The sequence below is a fragment of the Sapajus apella genome, unplaced genomic scaffold (genome assembly GCF_009761245.1).
Source record: "Sapajus apella isolate SASKATOON/1434 unplaced genomic scaffold, GSC_monkey_1.0 scaffold18, whole genome shotgun sequence".
NCBI lineage: Eukaryota > Metazoa > Chordata > Mammalia > Primates > Cebidae > Sapajus > Sapajus apella.
Genome location: NW_022436958.1, coordinates 18,515,845 through 18,531,678, shown reverse-complemented (window position 1 = coordinate 18,531,678; position 15,834 = coordinate 18,515,845). Strand labels below are relative to the sequence as shown.

Here is a 15,834-nt window from a genome sequence, read left to right as displayed (position 1 = left end):
TTGGGCTCAGAATCTACAGTACAAGTGCCTAGAGGCATTAAATCCAATTACATGTATTTAATCCATAGCCATTCTCTCTGATACTACTCACTCATTTATTCATTCAACCAGCAAATATTTAAATGCCAGGCTCCCTGTACTACTTGAAGGGCTTACAGAGAAACATATTAACGGTTATTCCGCAATCTCAGGAAAATTTAATCCTTCGTCCAGCTTATGTGTGTATGTGTGTTTATCAGAAACTTCTAGTGGCTAATACTTGGCAAAACTAATATTTTAGAGGTGTATGTGTTTTAAACTACAGATACAGCTTTAGATAACACTTTAGAAGATTTAATTTGATAAGCAATATCTTTTAAAGGATTGGGGGCCATGTAGTCATGGTAAGCCCAAGGAATCACACTTTTCTGATATACTATTGTCCTGGAAATAATATTTTTTTTAAAAAATAAAGATATTAAAAGGAAGATCACTCATACAGTGTGGTGTTCCTTGTTTTCATCTGTTTGTACATAGGCCTGCAATTTCTAGCTTTCACCATAAATTGATAACCATATTCCTAGAAGGCACAAACCTGATAGGGTTTATGTAGTAACCTTTGATTATTCAAAATGATTTACTGTCATCAGTGAATATTTTCCAGTGAGTAAAGAGAAGCAGTGAAATGAAGATTGCAGATATTGGATTGCCTCAAAGAGAGGCAAAAAAAAATACAGTAAAAACTCACCAACATAATATAATCCTTGTGACCTAGGCTTGCATTTTTCATGAACTCACTTATTTTCCTCAAATCTTGAAGTCTTTCACTTTTGAATGTCATGATATGAATACTTAGAAACTATACTATATTCTGAGGGAAAAAATCTTAAACCAGCCTGTGGCCTAAATTTATTCCATTCCCATAAAACAAACCATGTAAAGAAGCACTTTCCAATGTGCTAATTAGTACAACTCTGGCCTTTTATTTCAAATAAAACTGTCGTAGACATCTTTTTAAAGATTCATCCTAGGAATTTCTGGTAAACATTTATCTTTTTCCTACCTCCATGGTCTCCATTTATAATTATGAGACAACTTTGTTCAGAAAACAGTTTGCCAAGTGGGTTGAAGTATGGTTGACAGCATGATAAACTAAGCAAATATTTTTAGGTAGAATAGTCATTTATTTTAAAACACCCAAATAATGAAAACAGAAAACAATAAACAAGGACAACCATTTTGTGAGGCCACAGATCTCTCTGCCTTTGGGCTTGGTAATGATCAAAGTAGAGAATGATTCTCCTGGCGAACACAATCATGTACGAGTGATTGACTGATTTGTAGTGATTGATTGACTGATTGAATAATCTGCAGGGATCCTAATGGACTCCATTGAAATTTTGCCCGACTTCAATATGTGTGATATAGGGAGAGGACCTAGTAGAAAGACAATTCAGACTGCAACAACTGTATAAACTAACAGATTAGCTTGTCAAGCTCCATGGACTTTGACAGCAGACACAGGACTCCTGAGTGAGAGAAGCAGAAATATCAGCACAATTGTTGATCAGTTAGTGCTGATTTTCCAAGCCCTAAATCCCCAGGGCAACCCAAAGGCTCGGCAGAGATTGTATATTTATTCAGTGGAGAGTGTCACTAGAGAGGAGTCCTGAGTTTTAGGAGCATACTACTTTTATAATAAACATTAAGCCAGCTTCTGTTCTACCCATGGGGAGATCAAGCATAGCTCAGGCAAACATGATGCCTTCCTGGGATGCATGGCCCCACTTTCCAAAAATGCCTGCTGCCTAAACAATTCTGAGAAAAGGCGCAGGTGAAGGAATAGTCAGGGCCTTGTCATTTTGACACACCCAGGAAGACAAGTAGGAGCACAAGATGACAGCAGTGGACTGTTTTCCAGCAGAACTGAAAACTGTTTTGTTTTTGGGAAGCCACGTGTACAGGACTAGAAATATAAAAGCAGTTAAAAGACAAAACACCCACTTTTACTTTGCCTCCTGAAGAAGCCACATGAGGACAGAATCCCTCATTTGCTTTGCTGACTAATGCAATCTCTGGGCCTTATACAAAATCTCGCCTGTACTGGAGTTTTTCATATATTTTTCTTGAATGAGTAAACGAATTCTGTTTGCCAGTGTACTTGTCACATTCTATTGAGCATTCTGCTGATTAACCATTTAGATTTTGCATATTTTCTGCTTGAATCACTAACCTTGGTTGTATCAAAATTTGTCTTGTCCCTATAGACTAATACTGAAGGCTTTCTAGTCTCTGATTTTATGCTCTAGTTCCCAAACCCTTGCTTTAACTCTCCTATCTTTTATCTATTTCAGAGCTTTTATACCACCAGCCTACTTCTTCTCTCCACAGCCATGGGATCTTACCTCCCATTTTACCCAATTCTCACATCTACCCATCCTGGATAAAGGGGCAGATTTTTGGGTCAGTGCCTAGCTTCAAAATCTGGCCTTGCCATCCACTACCTGTGTGAACTCAGACAAGTTTTTCAACCTGTCTTGAAGGCACGTTCTTCAAATAACAATGATAATGGACTACATCTCACAAGGATTCAGTGATGTAAGGCACATGTAACCAGTTTATAGAAAGGCTGGACTCAGAAGGCTTAAGGAAAGAGTAACAAACTTTTAATTGTTTCGATCACTTATTTTTAACACTTCCAAAATCAACTTTGGAGCCCTTATCTTCCTCTTCCCTGGATCAAATTTTGGGCATACACTTTAGCACTTTAACAACTTTCAGAAATTAATAAGCAATTCTTAGGTGATGTATTTTAAACTACTAAGACTCTAATCTTAACCAATTAAAATTTCAAAATTTCCCTAGACCAGGAATGACCAGCAAATCCCACCAGCCAACAGTAGGGTGAGGCTTCTGTCTTTCTCCAGTATTCGTCCCTGTGTTCTTCCTCACTTCCTCCAAGCCCCACCCTCTTCTCACTGAACAGATTCTGGGGCCTCATATTGGAGGGAAGTGGAAAGAATGTGAGGATAAGATGAAAGCCTTACTTTGTTAAGATTGTTGAAATACAAATATTGGTAATCTCTTCTTCTTATTTTCTGACTTACTTAAAGATCACTCTCTCCCCTTTCTGGGGTCTCTCCACTACCCCATTCCTTGTCAAAACAGGCAGATCCTCCCTGGCAGACCTCTCAAGGCTCCCATCCAATTTCCACTGTATTTTCCTTGCATCCTTTCTCTGCTAGGATCAGCACACGCATTAAAAATACATGGACTTGAAAATGTAGGCATTCTAAGTGGCCTATGTTTTCTACATCCCCCAAAACCCAAAATTTTAGACATCAAGAAGAAAAATATCTTGTATCTTGTGATAACTGATACTTTATGACCTGTTTGATTTTTTGTGGGGGCGGTAACCTTCTTCAATGTGTTTAACCTCACGATGGCACTACAGTGAGAAATGAGACATGCAACATAGCTAAGCATTAGTGTATCTCTCATCCTATCCACATACCCTCCCAGTCATTCCTTTGGGAGACCTCAGATGAATTCGAGGGTGTCAGATTCAGGATAAATAAGAGAAATAACAAAAGCAAGTGGAGGAGGTGATTGAAGTTTATGCAACAATACCATTAGGAAAACATCAGAATTGTCAGAGAGGGTACAAATTATCTTTGGCGTCTGCTTCTCTGTTTCCCTAGTAATTTAGCATCTATTGTAGAATTACTAAAGTTATCGTTTATTCTATAGATCACTGTATCACCTGTGACATAAAAACAAATATTCCTTGGATACTCTTCTAGTTCTCTGCTTTATGTTGGATAATCTGGCCAACCTGTCTTGAACACTGTGCTATGTTTGGACTTTTTCTGTTAAAACATTTTCCATCTGTCTGTTTATCTGTCATGAGAGAGAAGTAAGATCATGCCTCCCAATGACAGTGGTATTTATGAAACATGTCGGATCATTTGCTTTCCTTTTTTCCTACAGGGAATAAAACTGCTTCTAACATATTATTAGTAAGACTTGATGGAACTTGATTTCTGTGAGATCCTCAAACATTATACATTATTATACATTATATTCCTATTAAAGAATTCTGACAAAATTAGTGTTCATTTTGTATTCCTTTATTTTGCCCCAAATTCTGTTGCAAATTCTTATTTTCCCCATTGCACTATCTTTGAACTCTTTATTACTAGACCTATCTATGTTTGAAGAGCTAAAGCCTTTGCTAAGCACGTATTTCAATAACGAAACCACACATTTTTACACTGAACAGCAGTAAAGATTGTAAAATTATATGATAATTTGGATTACTTGTGCAAATACCTACATACATGCGTATATAATGCAAGGACCGAGGATAAAGGGAATTAGTTTAATTTTGCTTTATGTATTTTCTGGCTACCTTGTTACCTTTCCAGAAGCTTATGTTTTAATAAACTAACAATATCTAACATTTGAATGGTGTTTTGCATATCTCAAGGCACTTTTGAATGTATTATCCCAGTAATCAGGTTTGACTTCTACACCAATCTTTTAATCATATGAAGAGTACAATATGTTTTCTAAAGAATGTAACTCTAGTTCCCTAGCTTTGTTTGCTCTTCTAATTCCTAATAAAGTCTTGCATAAAACAAACTTACACAATTTAGATTACTAATTAAAACAAATATTCTTAGCGTTTTCCTCATATAAAAGCGTCACGGTATTCCAACAAACAAGGAGATAGTTTAATTTCCCCTGCGGCCACTGTTTTCTTTACTTTACTGATTACTATTAGGCCCTAGGTACATGGTAACTTCTGGGTTTGTTGGTTTAAAAAATCTAATATTCAAAGATCCTTGTGCTTTTTCTTTTGGCAATAGTACGCAGCTTAGAAAATAGCCACCAAATGTCTGTACCTTCCATACATTAAAGGTTTTGGAGTCAATATAACACAGGACAGTCTATAATAGCAAAAGATGAAATTCATACCAACAAATTAACCACTTGGTAAAGGTTTCCCAAACCTTAAAACCAAACTTCAGAGCAAGAGTCATAAACCACTCTGAATCAAGAACAGATAGTATAGTTTTTGAAAGAACTGCCATAGTCACACTGAGGCAAATTTTGAGTAACCTTTTTCTCCAGCATATCCTCTTTTTTTTTTCATCCAGGATGCTGCCTCACTTCTTTAGAATTATCCTTTCAGACATATTTGCTAGTAATTCTTACACTGAGTTTTAAGAAAAACACCTCACACTCACATACTGATACTTTTCCATCCATCTTAAAATCTATGGAAATTATAACAGCAGGAAACATAAACATATTTAAAATCAGTATTTTAAAAAGAGGAAAAATTCATGACCATGCAAAACATATGCCTACAATAAGTGTTACTGGCCATCTCAAATTTTCCCATCAATATTTATTTAAAAGACTACTTTCACTAGCAGAGAAACAGTAGTAAGTATCAAAGGAATATGAGAAAATGATAAAACATCTGTTTAGACACAGGAAATCTCTAACCAGTAAATTGCTTTTTCCGCAAAATGCAAAAAGACTGCTGTTTTTCACCGTTATAGCAATATAGCACCTTGATTAAATTCGAGAATATCAGCAGTCAGATATACACTGGGACCACTGGTTCAGCTCATGAACATATATTCCAGCAATTCCTGTCTACCAGAAAGTAGCTGAATACAATAATTCACAATAATTTTTTCTAGTCTCTTTATTATACCTTCTCAATATCTCCATTTTGACAGCTGCATATTTTGGCTAGACTATACTTATGTAGATTTTATTTACCTTATATAGTAATAAAGAATTTAGATGTAGATGTGTCTACTGCTTCTTACTCTCTCTGATGGCCTCCTTTTTCTGTATCTTAAATATTGTTTACCTTCAATGCTCTGGCCAAGCACATCTTCTCAGCTCAGTTTTCATGCATTTTATATAAATATCAGCTCTTCCATTTCTTAGTTTTATAAACTGAAAAGATGGGTATAGATAGATGCCTACGTGTCTTTCTGAACACGCTTCTCCTCATCAAAGAGTTTTTGACCAATTAATACAAATATATGTTGGATTATATTATAAGCAAGAGTAAAATAATTGTCATAAAAAGTACTAGATCTCATTTAGTTGGACAGCACCAGTAAATTACATTTGGAATACTAGAAATGACGTGCAGATTTTCAAAAGGCAGACATGAAAACAGCTGCATTCCACTTAATGGGAAAGTCATAAAGAAAAATGTTTGAGTACCATATGACACAGACTAGCTTCAAGGAAACTGAGCGGTACAGCTTGAAGAGTGGGTAAAAGATGCCAACTTATCTACATCTAAATCCACCTAGATATGGCTTTGCCATGTATTAATTGCTAATTGTTGTGAGAATTGGACTTGGAAAAGTTTGAGAAAACAAAAAGAATAAGAAGAGAGAAATACATAGATCTGCATTGCTGGGAATAGTCACATTCACCCTTTACTCGTGATGTCCTAAGGTTTCAAAGAGGCACTCGATGGTTGCTGTAGTGGTGGAGGAGGAGGGAAAAAGAGGGTTCAGTCTCTGCACAGGGTTGAGTCAATTTCTGGTTCAGAACAGCTCTGTGATATGTTGAAATTCTACTAAAGGTTTTGTTTAAATAGAGTATTAAGAAGGCACAAAAAAGAAAAAAATAGACTGAAAATTAATTTTTTCAAGACAATGCTAGGAGCAAAAGCCATTAGTGAATGGTAAAGCTCAACAACCAATTCAAAGACAACAAAGTTATATCAATAATACTGTTACTGAAAATGCAAGGAGTATAAAAGAGAGGCTAATTCCACAATGGAATATTAAAAGTTGTTTTCTTTCCTTTCTCAATTTTATACTTATTTTTTCTATATACTTTATAAATATTTTTAAATTTACACGCATTTCTCCTAGTGGTCATAAAAACACTTATTGGGAGAGTCAAACAAATAAGCCAAGCATTATTACTAACAGCATGTTCCCACTTCATACCTCAAAACTACTCTAAGTTATGTAGAACGCTAAATTTTAGAATAGCAAATTAATATTCTCTGGCTCATATTTGCAAACAGTGCTACTAAATGTGCTCTCCCTGCACCAGTGGATGTTATCCCCAGAGATTCCATGTCTAATTCATTTTAGGTTTGTTCTTCAATGAAAAACAATACATTTTATAATTCAATTTTGGCAACTATTATATTAAACAAAGGGGAATCTATTTTTTCTTGATTATTTTCAGTTAACTAAAATAAAATTCATTTTGTTATTGCTTTATTTATGGTGTACAGCAGTTTGTGATGTAAGCAGAATATATTTTCATTTGGTTTGTTTGGGCTGGGGCAATAAATAATAGAGAAGTCTTAAATACATATATACACACATATCTGCATCTCACTGGTACAAAATACAAGATCATCAAGTACTCAGAAGCAATTTGACAGACCGAAAATAACATGGCAAATGACATTTCATTCCTCACATAAATGGTGTCCAATAACAAATTATTAATTTATGCAGCTTTGGTGGATAGCATCATTGATCCTTAAAACACATTTCCTATATCTCATCTAATACTTCAGAAATGAATGAAATATTTATAAATTTGAGTACTTATTTTTCCAGAAAAGTGCTTGACTTTCTTTGTCCCATTGGTTCCCAAGGGTCTATAGAAATAAATTTTTATAATTTTCCTCCCACAGTTCTCAAAGTAATGGGATAAAATGTTCGTTAGAAATATACTGAGGTAAAAAAGACTAAATGTTCCTAACTGGTGGGTATTTTATCCCTAAACAAACGTAGTGAAAACCCTAATCTAAAAGTACCAGATCTGAAACACTTTACAATAGCCTCAGTCTGAGTGAGCTGTGCAATCCATTTCCTCAGGAGATGAAGTTCATATTACCACAGTAGTGTTAGAAGACAGACAACCATCAATTTCATGATTAAAACATTGACATCTTAACCTTAGCCCTGACATTTAGTCACAGGTCTTAAAATTCATTTACCTCAAACATGACTATTATCGGCTGAATTATGTTTTCTCTCCAAATTCGTATGTTGAAGCCCTAACATGCAGTATGTCAGAATGTCACTCTATTTGGAGATAGGGACATTAAACAGTTAATTAAGTTTAAATGAGGCCATTAAGATGGGCTCTAATCCAACCTGACTGGTGTCCTCATTAAAAGGAGAAATTTGAATACACAGAGACACATCAGCGATGTGTGCCAAGTTCATATTTCTGCTGCTGCAATAGAATACCACTTGCTGGGTAATTTATAAAGAAAAGGAGTTCCTTTCTCACAGTTCTGAAGGTGGAGAAGTATAAGGGTACTTTACTGGCATCTGGGGAGGGTAAGCCCATTAGCAAAAGGCATCACATGGTGTAGGTGCCAGTAAACCTTTTACCAGGAGCCCACTCCCCTAGTAACAAACACACTCTCCTGATAACAGCATTAATTCACCTGTGAGAGTGAATCCCTCAGGACCTAGCCATCTCTTAAAGGTCCCACCTCTTAATACTGTTACAATGACAAGTAAGTTTCAGCATGAGTTTTGGAAGGGACAAACACGCAAACCACAGGACTTGTGCACAGAGAAAAGATCATGTGAGTACGAGGCAAGAAGGTGGCCATTCGTAAGGCAGGAAGGGGGTACTCAGAAGAGACCAAACCTGCCAACACCTTGATCTTGGACTGGGACCCTCCTGAACTGTGAGAAATCAATCTCTATTAAGATATCCAATCTGTGGAATTTTGTTACTGCAGCCCTAGGAAACTAACACAATGGCTTTACCACACATATTGCTATTTACATGAAATGACACTTTTTGTTTGTTTGTTTGTTTGTTTGTTTGAGACGGAGTCATGCTCTGTCGCCCAGGCTAGAGTGCAGTGGCAGGATCTTGGCTCACTACAACCTCCATCTCCCAGGTTCAAGTGATTCTCCTCTCTCAGTCTCCCTAGTTGCTGGGACTACAGGTGCATGCCGCCATGGCCAGCTAACTTCTTTGTATTCTTAGTAGAGACAGGGTTTCACCGCATTGGCCAGGATGGTCTCAAACTCCTTACCTCATGGTCCGCCCACCTCAACCACCCAAAGTGTTGGGATTACAGGCGTGAGCCACCATGCCTGGCCAATTTTATTTAGTCATCATATATTCTCTCTGAGAGAACCGTGTATAGCAGCAGCATTTGGAGTAGTATTTCATTCATATAATGCTGCTTTGTCTTACCTGCTATTTGGCACATTTAGATCATAATTCAGTAAAGCCCTCTTCTTCTTCTCACACTGCCATCACCATCACAATATAATCTAACTTTTATTGAGGATGTAGTATGTTACAGGATCTGCCATCATTTGATTCTCACAATGATTCTGTAAGGTAGGTAATATTACTGGGCTCACTTTAACAATTTGTAAACAGACACAAAGAAATTAAGTAACTTGGCCAAGGTTGCAGAGGTAGCTTAAAACCCAATGTGGATAGCACAACTTTGCATGCATTCTTTAACCAATATGTTAAAGGATTTCCAAAACACTACTGTGACTTTTAAACAATTTGACTGTCTTTCATTCTATATCAATCCCTCTGTTCAAATAACCCATCTTTATGCCAAAGTCATGTCCGCTTTTCACTCAAGAATTTTTCTCTTTTATAAAATGCAAAGATCTTTTTGGCTCAGACAGATAAGCTAAATCTAAATTTTGTCCAATTCTGCAGCTGTAACAAATAATATTTCTCTGATAAATAAGAAATTGTAAATATTAAACATTGTTTGAAAATCTTTGAGTTAACATTAATTCACAAAACAAATTTATGCTTGTTACAGTTATTGACATATCATTAAAGCAATACCTTCAAATCTAAGTAAGTCATTTTATAAACGTCAAATTTTATCACCCAGCAAGAAAATTTTAACTATTGAATTTTTATGTAAGGTTTGTAAAATAAAAGAGTGCCATATTCTTTTGTCATTCCTTTATGAATCCATGCTGTATTGTTTCATCATTATATATGTTCAAGAAGTTATTTTTCCATCTAATTCAATCAATAATAGTGGTAATCCAAATTCATTCTAAGGTTGCAGCATACATAGAAATTAAACTGAGCAAATTAAAAACAATAGAATAATGGGAACACCATTGAGTTTCTTGTATAGAGAAGAAACACCATCTCTTGTAGTTAAGGAGGTAGGATATAAGGTCACCTGGATTCAAATCCAACTCTAGTACTTGGCAGCTGTGCCAACTTGGGAAAATTGTTTCACCTCTTGGTGCCTTAGTTTATCTTCTCTAAAATGGGAATGCTTGAAATGCCTACCTCATGAAGTTTTTATGAAAATTTACTAAGTTAATATTTATAAGGCACTTAAGATGTGATTTGAACATACTATCTTTTACATGTGTTTTTTTTTTTTTCAAAAGCCATGTAAGTATTATAATTTTGAGACAGATCCAGGGTGTTAGTAGTGACAGGAAAATACAGTAAGGATCTAGGTCTTGCTGCATCATGTAAAAGAATATTCCCAGGTCTCCTTGTTTCTTTTTTCCAAGCAAAACAAAGAATCCAACAAACACAGAACAGATCTGTTAAAATCACTAAAACCCATTTAAAAAATCTGAGTTATGGCAGGGCATGGTGGCTCACCCCTGTAATCCCAGCACATTGGGAGGCCAAGGCGGGCAGATTACTTGAGGTCAGGAGTTCGAGACCAGCCTGGTCAACATGGTGAAACCCCATTTCTACTAAAAATACAAAAACTTAGTGGGGCATGGTGGCAGGTGCCTATAATCCCAGGTATTTGAGAGGCTGAGGCAGGAGAATCACTTGAACCTGGGAGGTAGAGGTTGCAGTGAGCCAAGATCATGCCATTGCACTCCAGCTTGGGCAACAGGAGCAAAACTCCATCTCAAAAAAAAAAAAAAAAAACCTGAATTATGTAAAATGCACTGAAGAAACAAATACAAATATTTTAACAGCCTTCTTTATTTCATTTCTATTAAAACGCAAGCCACTTGTTGTTTCAGTGTCTCCTCTGTATATTTCTTAAGCAAAACATACTAAAAGTGCTATTTTATTATTTGAATTCAGAGCTCTTGGCTCAAAAGGAAACATGAAGTTTTAGTTTAATTTTACCCCGAATCTTCTTTCATATTCGTATACATGTTGGCCAGCTGAAAAATTAAACAAAGTAGGGATAGGCTTCTCTGTGCCTTTACCTGAGTTGTAAAACACTGTGAGACAACAATATATCTCTCTTCCAAATCTTTTCACTGAAGGAACCCTTTATCATTGGCACGCATGGCACTAGGCAGGCAGCTGGAGACACATAAATAAAAAGTAGATATTTTATCATGTCATTTTGTCTTCATTTCTGACCCATAAAATGCGTGTTGGATGTGAAAGTGCGTGTGTGAGAGTGTGTGTGTGTGTGCCTGTATGTTATGGGAATGTGAATATGTATGGCATTATTATGCTACATATCATGACAACTTTAAATGTAAGCCCGGCTTGTTTTCAATATCATATGTTGCTTAGGTAAATAATTAAAGCTAACATTAGTTAGCACCTATTGGGAGCCAATCACTGTTCTGACTACTTTACATGTATTAACTCGTTTAATCCTTTCAATATCCCTGTGAAATAGGCATTATTATTATCCCCACTTAATATACAAGAAAAAGCCCTGGTGCATAGATAGATGAGGAACTTTCCCAGAATTACTTGGTTAGCAAGTAGCAGAACCAAATTTAACCAGGTATTCTGGCTCCTTGGTTCTTCTTCTCAAACATTCCAATGTTTCTTTAAATTATGTCATTCAATAAGACTTCCTAATAATCACTGGGCACACAAACATGATGAACATGATGAAGCTCCTAAGATACCCCAAAACTAAATGATAATTGTATGTACTTCAATATCATGGGCAAAAATCATCACAAAAAGGAGATTTAAAAGTGCAAAGAATTATTTATCCACTTAAATAAGAATGTTCTAAGCACTCAAAATCACTTATCTTAGAAACCAGTTCACTATTTGTTAAACGAATATAATTAAAACACTGAATAAATGTAATTATACTTCATAAGGCTATATTATTGAGCCAATACTAAGTATAAGGTAAGCATTGTTGGAGAAATTAAAAGTCACAGATATACTCCTCATTTACATCATAATGTCTATGTTCATTAAATGTACATACTGCAAATAAATTGTTAAATGGTACAGGCAAATAAAAAGTATCTCAATACTGATTTTTTTGTCAATTTAAGATCCATTTTTAACCTACGATATCATCAGTGGTCAAGAAACAAACCAATCAGAAGCCAAGATCTTGCATGCTATTAAATTCTGCTATCATTTCAGCAATTAGAATGCACATTAAGTGGTACAAATTTCAAAACAGAATCTTCGTAGCTAATTCTTTGATCTGTACTTTGTTTCATTGTATGTTGCTTCTTTTTTCTTTCTGAGACTATTTTTTCTACCAGAAAATACTAAAATTCAAAGGTAACACTTCCTTGGAAAAGTTATGGATGATAATTTTGTATTCATCTATCAGTTGCAAACTTCACGTAAGTAAGTGAGCACAAGATGGCAGAAAAAAAGATACAGTCATAAGGCTCATTCATGTTCCAGGGTGAATTAATTTCTTGTTATGGCTATAACAAATTACCACAAACTTATTTGTTACAAAAAATAGATCATTGTACAGTTCTGTAAATCAAAAACCTGAAACATATCTCACTGGGCTAAAATGAAGGTGCTGGCCAGGCTGCATTCTTTCCTGGGGATTCTAGGCTAGAATCCATTTCCTTGCCTCTCCACCTCCCAAAGGCTGCCTTTAGTCCGTCACTCATGGCCTGCTTCCATCTTCAAAGGACCAGTTGTCCTTCTAACATCTCACCACTCTGAATTTGACTCTTTTGCCTTTCTTGTCCTCATTTAAGGACCACCTGCAATTACAGTGAAAGCCTTCTCCAACGTAATTCAGAGTAATCTTCCCATTCTATAGTCAGCTAATTAGCAACTGTAATTCCTTCTGCTGCCTTAATGACCCTTTGTCATGTAACACAGCATATTTCGCTGTTCTGAGGATAGCATGTAAAGACCTTGGGCAGCCATTATTCTTCCTATTACAAAAGACCATTGTTTCTTTGCTATTGAGAAATTATTTATGTCATTTCCTTTGTTCAAAAGAAAGGAAAGCCAGAGGGATACCTGTTTTTAAATACATGTGAATATTATACATGTATAACATTTATGTATAATACATATGTATGAAACAAGAAAAGCACAAACATAAATATCCTGTACCCCATATCTGAGAGACCTTGCAAGCTGGAACTCAGGTGCCCCACCCCCAGTCCCCAATCCTCCTCACTCCTGCTAGCCCACTGCACCAATAACTAATTCCCCTTCACTATCTCCACTAATACTGCCTTGCTCTGAATCCCATTCACTTTTTGCCTGGACTATTCCTATTGACTGTTACCAGTGGTTTCCTTTCCTAACATCCTTCATACTGATGATGCAGTCATTTTCCATCATGTAAATCCTATCATGTGCTCTTTGCTTAAAATTGTTGCATCATTCTCCATTACCTACAGGATAAACTTAAGTCATTTAAGAAAGAAACTGTCTCTGTATCCAGCAGTCGTATTACCTAAAACACAATTCTCTTTCACAACATAGGCACATACACTTGTGCAAGAGTGTGCATGTACACACACACACACCTTAATCCACGTTGAAACACATTATAACCACAATGTACCAAGCTGCCTCCTGCATTTGTGCCTTTTTCTCTTTGTTGCAATCCCTGCATGGTGTGTCTTAAAAACTCCTGTTCATAATCCACTTCAAATATTTATTCATGAGTAAACTATTTCCTGACCTTTCCAAGGTAGTACATTTCATTCTTTGTATTCCCATAGTACATGATATACTGCTCTATTACAGTGTTTATCAAATTAGTCTTGAATATGTGTCCTTGCCCCTCTCTCATGAGTACACACACACACACACACCTGTCTTTTCCTCTCTTCCTTTCCTTTTCCTTTTTACAAGACAATAGTACAAACAGAGGCATGTTTTGAAGCCATAGAAAATAAAATTCTAATACCTCTTCATAATCCTAAACTAGTAGTGTACATAAAAGTTTCCACCTCTTTGGAAACTAGGTCATATGAAAGTTTGACTTTAAGAGATGTCCTAACCATTGCATTATTCAAATCTTACACTCATAATATCAAGCCTAGTCAGGTTCGGTGGCTCATGCATGACGTAATCTCAGCACTTTGGGAGGCTGAAGGAGATCTTCTGAGGTCATGAGTTTGAGACCAGCCTGGCCAACATGGTAAAACCTGATCTCTATTAAAAATAAAAAATTAGCTGGGTGTGGGAGGTGGAGGTAGCAATGAGCCAAGATAGTGTCACTGCACTCCAGCCTAGGGGATAAAGCAAGATTCTGTCTCAAACACACACACACATACACACACACACACACACACACGCACGCACACACACACATCTTAAGTCTAGTAAACTGGCTTCCTAAGTCTCTTAGGATGTGAGGAGGAGCTCTCCTGTTAGAGAGGCCAGTATTCTGAACAACTTTTAGGTTCCTAAGCATCATCTAATGTGGTCCTTTTTACCAATGATTTCTTTGCACAAGGTCTGCAGAAATCACTTCTTGGCTAGAGGTAAGTGACTCAAAACCAACACTGTCGAACTTCTCAAATGATTCTGCATGCAATCCAGCTCCAAACTATATAATGAATGGTCAATGTATTGTGTGGTTTTCCCTGTACCACACAAGAATATGATAAATCGTTTAAAAATTAGCAATAATTTTTATTTCATTTCAGAATAAGTACTGCTAAGGTTTTCTCAGGTACCAACCATTTGCCAAGCACTTTCCTATGAAGCTTACACATATTTAATCCTATGACACCTCAGAAGTATATTATTATCTCATTTCACATAAGGAAAACTAAAATTTAGGGTATGGCATTAACCCTTTGGTGCTAAGGTAGCAAAGTCTTAGCCTCCTCCTACAACTAAGCTGATGCCCTAAACTATAAGTTTTTCTACATCCCAATATACCTGAGGGAAAAAATATTTAAGTAATTAGCCACTGTTCTGATCACAGAAAAGGAAAAGAAAAAAGAATTATTTTCAATTTCAACTATAATTTTATAAGAATATTATTGTTTTCCAAAAGGAATATATGCATATGTTCCTTTTTTTAATCAATATTTTATTTAATCATTATGATGATTAAATACATCAATAATAATTAAAGAAAAATTATCTCCGTTCCTAAACCTATTGCATCATTTACATGGTGCTTAATTATATTAAGGGAAATCTATCCCTGTCTAATTCTAAGACAAATCTCATTATAATGTAATAAGCTAAGGGTTTGAAAGGAGCTTAATGTTTCAATCATTATAAAAAACACTCTCTAACTGATATCGCAGAACATACTTCCTGTCCCAGGGATTTTAGTCTACTAGACAAAAATTACCACATGGAAACCTGTCATTTATTCTTGAAAGAGTTTCAAGGGATAATTTGATCTGTTGTTTTGCTCTGGCCTTTAAACATCTCAATTCCTTACAGTAATCTTGGTAACCACATACTAATTAGAAGCTATGACTGCTAATTCTTTATTTCAATAAAGAAACAAAATGAATTATTACATAATATTTTTTTCAGAATTTTTTTTTCAAAATATGAGTTTCAGCAGTGAAACTACAAGGAAGAATTTGGTCACACAAACTGAAGAAATATTTATCATTTAAATAATCAAATTGTGTAGATAGACATAAGGATTCT

General features: G+C 35.8%; 1 protein-coding gene and 1 long non-coding RNA gene across 3 annotated transcripts in view; both read right to left on the bottom strand.

The window, feature by feature from the left end:
• Positions 1-15,834, bottom strand: part of KCNJ3 (potassium inwardly rectifying channel subfamily J member 3) — a 145,550-nt gene that overhangs the window by 58,276 nt on the left and 71,440 nt on the right. The window lies entirely within an intron of this gene.
• LOC116557023 lies at positions 13,455-15,175 on the bottom strand. Its single transcript, XR_004271322.1, has 2 exons — positions 14,487-15,175; positions 13,455-14,021 (listed from the first exon to the last, which is right to left on the bottom strand). It is a non-coding gene; the product is annotated as an uncharacterized LOC116557023 (long non-coding RNA).